Raw genomic sequence first — 7,239 nt, 5'->3', positions numbered from 1 at the left:
TATATGCAATAAAATATTGTTCCAAATCTGTTAAATAAATTTTAAAAATGTTCTTTCTGAGTGTGGCAGTTTTGTTTTTGTTTTTTTAATCAATCTTGTTTCAATTGCAGCCTCACGAAGCGCAGCGCTCCAAAGGCAGGGCTCAGGGTTGCTCCGGCTCTGCAAGTTCAGACTCAGCGCTTACGGGTGTTTCATCAGAAACCATGTTTTGTTAAGTCAGACATTCCTCCCAAACCGCACTAATACCTAAATGACGTAGATTGTTTGGTTTGGGTTAATAGGATGGCATGTGCTTATTATCAGGAAATAAGTTACTTAATTGTGTGTGTGTGTGCTGGGTTAAAGGGGGAAGCTTATAGACCCCATGACTATTGATGAAAACTATAGATACTGTTCTCAGAAATATGTCATAAGCAGGACACACTGAACACTTCCTTAGGGTTCAGAATTGTTGACCTCTCCACCTTTTCTGTCCCCATTCAGGACCTGCTGCCCCAGATGCTATCTGGCACTGGTCTTCTTCTGTATGTTACAGTGCTATTTGTTTGGAGTGCCCCCCAGCTCATTATGGTCCTTGCTTGTCTGAGACCTGTCCCCAGTCCATGGTGTGGGCTTCCAGAAACCATGACTATCTGACTCTACCTTTGTCACCGTTCGAGTGGACTTAGAAGGGACCACTGAACTGAGCTGGACTGATCTGATTCTTTTCATGGATTTTTAGAATTGGAGCGAGAAAAGCAAGGTAGCCACTCAGAGGGGCTGAAACTAACAGGTGAACCCATGAGCAGTGAGGCAGCCACACTGTACTCTAAAGATCCGAGAAGAACAGAATGCTGTCTGCAAAAAGAGAGGCCGAGAGGAGGGCTGGGGAGAGCCCTGGGTGTTCTCAGTTTCTGTTTTCATCCTCCCTGAAGCCCCGCCGGCCTGGAGGGAGAACACCTCGTGTTCCCGTGATGGAGAACTCTTCTCTTGCTGGCTGGAGTTATCTGTAGCTTAGTCGTTGGTCTTTTACATATTATATGGCCTCATTGAAGGAACACTGATCTTTTAAAAAGTCTCAAGATAGAAGATACACTATATATAAATTATTTTAGACTAACGATATTTTCCAAATTTTATAGAAATGCCTTTTATTCAGCTTGGTAATTTAACTAGCAGATCATCTGAGCCTCTGCACCCTGACACAGTGAGTTATGAAATGCCTCACCTGGCCTGAACAGCAGGCGTGCATGCACTAGCATTCGGTGCACTCGGAATGATTTCAGTGTGAGGATGAAACACAAGTGTGTAATCGTCTGTTCGGGTGAATGTGGAGAGAAAAACTGTGAAGGAATACAACCAAAATTTTAACACCCACCTCTGACGAGCTGGAGATTTGGTTCTCTAAGGGTTAATAGTATAGGGACCACAGAAAGTACCCTGAAAGTTGTACCTTGTGAAATAAATTATCAGGTAAGAGGGGATTCCTGGGAAGAAGAATGAAGTGACAAAAATAGATCTCAGCCACAGAGGAATTAGTCCAAATGATTTTCCCATTCACAACTGTAGTGCATACCTATCATTTTAGTTTAATAACAGGGTGTGATATACATGTGTACTTATATATGAATATATGACACAATTTTTAAAAGATTTTAATTTTTTTAGAAAGGGGAAGCGAGGGAGAAAACAGAAACATGAATGTGTGAGAGAAACATCAGTCAGTTGCCTTTTGTGCACCCCCAGCTGGGGACCTGGCCCACAACCCAGTCACGTGCCCTGACTGGGAATCAAACAGGTGACCATTCTGTTCACATGCCAGCACTCAGTGCACTGAGCCTCACCAGCCAGGGCGAGACACACTCTTTAAGGATCTTTTTTAAAAAGAGTTCTACTGACTACTTTTTAAAATATCAAAATTGTCTTTAACCCATCACTTCTTATCCCATATGCTTTACTTCTTGTAAAACATTGTATCACAGGTTCACTGAAGTGGCTAAGTTGATGGGGGTAGGGTAAGATTCCATATTTATACATTAAACATTGTCACGCTACTGCTCTGTGGTAATTAATCATGTCCCAGGTTTACTTTCTGTGTGTAGCAGTGACATGTGAACTGAAAATCTGTTATCCCTGATCACTGCATATTAATAGAAACTTGTGTCGGCACTGGTGTTAACTCTCAACAGCAGAGAGAGGAGCATGATGAAGGGATGTATTGAAGAGTCAAACGTACCCCAAAGTATTCATGTTCATATTTAATAATAATAAAATAACACATTGTCACGGAAAATTTTGGAAGTACAGGTAAATCCAAAAAAGAAACACAAAAGCAGCCAAGTCCTATCACCAGAGAAAATTTCCACTAAACCAGCTATGTGTTTTATTTTTTGTCTGCTCATGCACGTGTATGTTTTTGCAAATTTGAGATCATATTATGGATACAGTGTTGTCTCTCTACTCTTTTTCTGAGTATTCCATCAGCCCTTTCTCATGTCTTTCTTTCTCTCTCTTTCTTTCTTTCTTTGAGAGAGGGGAGGGAGGGGGGAAAGAGAAGGAGAGAAACATTGATGGGTTGCCCCTTGCACGCACCCCATCCAGGACGGAACCCACAGCGCAGGCGTGGACCCTGAGCAGGAGTCCAACCTGGGACCCTTCGCTTTGCAGGACGACAGCCCACCAACTGAGCCACACCGGTCAGGGCCTCACTGTTTTTTAGCAACAAGGTTCTTTAAAGCTGTTTCATGCCTGTCATTTGGCAGTACCATAATCATTTCATCTGTCTCCTGTTATTTAGAGTCATTCGGCAAATGTAAATGGTACTCCTGAAAATGCTGGATGCGGACTCACCGAGGAGTGAAGACAGCCCCGCTCTGAGGAATCTGCGCCCCTAGTGGCAGAGGATGGACATTGATCATCACTGTACAGTGTGGTAAGGCTGCCTTAGGGGCCACACAGGCAGCTGTCAGCTTCTAAGTGGCCACTTAACCTGTCAATAAGTGAGGACAACATTGTTCAGTGAGAGCAGGTGGAAAGAGAAGAGAAAAATACCAAGGATAGTGCCCTGAAATGTTTCAAATTCAAGAACCCTTAAAATCTCCAGGTTCCCATTTCCAACCATACCCTCCAGCTCATTTTTCTGTAGGCGTCCAAAATATTTAGGCCTGAACCACTCTCCACCACACCCCTCACCCTGAGAAGCCAAGCATGTGGGTTCGAGTTACGCAGTTAGATAGGTGGTCAGAGGGAGCACTGGGGAAAGAAGATGTCCTGGGGGAAGGGCAAAGCGAGAGATGTCACCAGGGCCCAGGGCAGAGTCCGAGGAACCACACGGGTGCAGAGATACACCTGTTGAGGAGGTGTCCTCAGGCTAACCTGAAACGCAAAACTGCACTGGCTGGGTAGCTCACCTGGTCAGAGTGTCGTCCCAGAACCCCAAGGTTGCAGGTTCCATCCCCAGTCAGGGCACATACAAGAATCAACCAATGAATGCATGAATTAGTAGAACAACAAATCGATGTTTTCTCTCTCTCCTTCCCTCCCTCCCTCTTTCTCGAAAAATTAATTTAAAAAAGAAAGAAAAGAAACTCAAAAACTGACCAACACAGGAAGGCCTTGGTTTAGTGGAGGAAGCAGGTTTTTTACTCTTTGGACTCTAAGCCCATGCTAGAGAACCTACTGTCTTTGCTCTTTCTCTTTCGAGAAGTTGCCCCTGTCCTCTCTAATTGAGATGATTCCATTCTGTGTGCCTTGAACCTCTCCTTTCTCTGCCATCACTGTCAGGCACACTCTGGGAGGTAACTGTGTCACTGGACTTGTTTTGGGGTGCCTTCTAAACTGCATGTATGTGGCATTTCTTGCCACATTTGTGAAACCTAAGCACTCCCCCTGTCCCCAGTTTCCTTAGCCTGTTCTCCTGAGCTCCTGAGCTGGGTCTCCATTTTTCCTCCTCTGCTAGGTGGTACTTTCAACGTAGGTCCAGCCACCCGCCAAAGGTCCTATTCTTCAAGCCCTGTGCCCCCATAACCTTCAGAGCTCATTCTAGGTGGAAGCAGGAAGAGATGGGTAGGTTATTCCAGGACCCTCCAAGTGAGGTATGTTGGAGGAAGACAAAAGGAATCCATGGAGACTCTGCCATGGAAAGATTCACCACCCGAAACTCATAATGTGAGAGTCAGACTCAGGGCATTTCTTTTATTAAAGAAATCCTCATCACATATATTCACATGTGTGAATATATGTGATGAGGATTATATTCTATAGTCCCACTGAGAAGCCCATTAGCATTTACTCTAGAGATAGGCAAAATGCTTAGTCCTGTTCCCAGCTAAATGCTACTCTACTAGCAATGCTCCTTATAAATCCCAGAGAATCGTCAAAGAAAAGGTATAACATTTGTGTGTACTACTTGTAAATAGCATCCTGCTATGTATTTATTCATCTATTTAAGAAACGTTATTGGCAACTACTTGCATACCAGGCATGTGCTAGGTTCTGGGGACATGCTGCCAAGCACAGCCAGATGTGGTTCCTGCTGTCCTGGAACTTAGTTTCTCTCTCCAGAGATGGGAGCAAAAGAAAAAAGGGGTGAAGATAAAGAGCACTTTTAAGACAATTTGACCTTGGGTATTGGGCACACAATGTAATATACAGATCATGTATCATAGAAATATACACTTAAAATCTATATGGCCCTATTAACTAATATCACCTTGATAAATTCAATAAGATTTTATAAAAGATTGGGTAAAAAGGGAAATGGGACTCCATATACTTGGTAAAGCACAAAAAGGACAAACTGCAAAGGAAGGGAGTGACCAGGCTGGATCGACAGGAACGCTGGAACAGAATCTGTGTTTACTTCCTGTAGAGGCAGCACACAGTGAAGAAGATGATTGCTAAGGGTGCTGGGCAAGAATGGGAGCCTACATTGTGAGAGACTGCAGCCTGCGTGTTTTTTTAGCTCTGGAGCTTAGCTGAGAAAATCTTAACTCCCGATCACATGCCCCCAAATATTTTCATACTTCACATTTGCCATTAGAGCCTTGACAGTAATTCATGAGGTTGCATTGTGCCACAAGGCTTCCAGAACTACTGTGCTGTCTACGAAGTGGTAGAGCGATTACTAACTAATGATTACTACTAGATCATTCTTTTAAAACGCCAGGTTCATTGCACCTTTTCTGTTTTACCTCACCTCTTGGTGCAGTACCACTGGCTGCCCCGCAGGGGCAGCAGAGGATCAAGAAGAAGCCATGATTAGCAGGGACCAGAGCAATCAAGGTGGAGCCCTCCTGTTCTCTCCTGACAACCTACCTAAGGTCATTGAAGGGGCTGAGCTCCCCCACAGTCAGCAATGAGCTGAGGGATCTTTGTACACATTTTAATACAATGTGGGAGCAGAGACAAGTTAGTAGCAGGTCAAGAAATCAATGAAATTAGTCCGGAAAGCATCTCAAGAAGGCAGCATTCACAGTGCAGACTCGGTCTAGATCTGCGCTGTTCCTGCCACAGCCGCCAGTGGCATGTGGTTCCTGAGCGCTTGATTGGGGCCGGTCTAAATGGGAATGTGCTGTGAGCGTCAAATACACGCTGAACTTTACTCAGGACTAAAAAAAGAGAGTAAAATATCTCCTTAATAATTGTTATAAAGACTTCATGTCCAAATGGTATTTTGTGTATGGGGGGTTAAATAAAATATAAAATTAAAATCATCACACTAGTTTCTTTTTACTTTTTAAAATGTGGGTACTAGAAAATCTAATATTATAATGAGGCTCTCATTATATTTGTAATAGACACTAGGTCCAACAATATTACATTTTTGGTTTCCTGAATGTGTTTCTTGACTTAAAGATTACTTCAGAAAGTAATGTTTATTTAATTAGATTTTATTTCACTGTTTATTTGGAATGGAGATGTATTGTAGCCTGAAATTATAATATTAAGTTGGTTTTATGTTCCAACACACAGACAATCTTTGAATCATGTAACACATAAAAAAAAAGTTCTTTCTTATCTTATATTAAAGTGCCTCCAGGGGTTTGCACACAGAGTAAATGTCCTCTGTTCCCCCAGAAGTCTGGCAAATAGGAGGGCAAATAAGCGTGGTGATGGTCTCTGAATGAAGACAGGTGAGCTGATACGTGGTTTTACAAAGAGAATGTTCATGTAAGGTATTGGGGAGCAGAAGTAGGAGGGATTTCCTGAAAATGAGAGGTTATGCTCTCACCTATTTGAAGATTTTTGAAATATAGCGTAGATTATCTGTGAAGTTGGAAGTATTTAACCTGGTACCATTTGAAGGATCGTCCCAGAAGCTTTAAAAATCCCAGCTGCCCAGACCAATTAAACCTTAGGTATAAGACACACAGGTTGGAAAAACACTGGAATGGTTAAGAAGTGGTCTCTGCAATCAGACTGCCTGGCTTCAAGTCCAAGCCCGGCCACTTCCGAGCCATGTGACCCTAGCCAAGATGCTTAACTTCTAGGAACTCTATTGTAGAAAAGGGATGGTGAAAATAGCATTCTTATAGGATTGTCATGAGGCTTAAATATGATAATCTATGTAAACCACTTAATAGAAAGCAGATATGGAATAAGTTCTATAGCAATTATGATGAACAGTTTATGTATTTCATATTAATTCCTCTAGAAGACATTCCCAGCCATGGTTCCCCCATCTCTCACACTCATTCACCTAGTGGATTTCTTGTATTGTCCTGTAACACATCTTTGTTCCTACATGAATTTATTTTACACGTATTCATTATCTACTTTAACTGTGAGTGGATAGGAGACACACACCTGTCTCGCCCCCTTGAAGTTTAACTTTCCTCGTGTGTCTGTGTTTTCCAGTCTGATCACAAGCAGCATGTACTGTGAGTCCGGCCAGCCCTAGACCCAGCAAGGCACCCGAGTTGGAAGACTGGGTCGTTCTAATTCTTGCTTTGCCATTAACAGACTGGGTTACAGGGAGGAACCCTCTTGTTCTCAGTAGGTGTACTTCTTCATGTGTTAGGTGGACACAATCCATCCATGACTGTTGTGAGGATTACACGTTCGACCACACTCTGTGTATATAGCTTGTAAATATTTGCCCACTGTCAGGCTTTTAGGAAGCAGTGCTGCACACGCCCACCAGAGGGCAGCAGGTCTCCCCCAAGTGCTCCGCTGCGCTTGACGTCAGGACCGACGCTCCACCCCTTGACCGTGACCCTGGGCAGCGCGGGGGCAGTGTCCAGCGGCGTGGGGGCGGTG

The sequence above is a fragment of the Artibeus jamaicensis genome, unplaced genomic scaffold (genome assembly GCF_021234435.1).
Source record: "Artibeus jamaicensis isolate MK-2021 breed Jamaican fruit bat unplaced genomic scaffold, CSHL_Jam_final contig_482, whole genome shotgun sequence".
NCBI classification, from domain to species: Eukaryota; Metazoa; Chordata; class Mammalia; order Chiroptera; family Phyllostomidae; genus Artibeus; species Artibeus jamaicensis.
Note: the sequence above shows the minus strand (reverse complement) of the source record.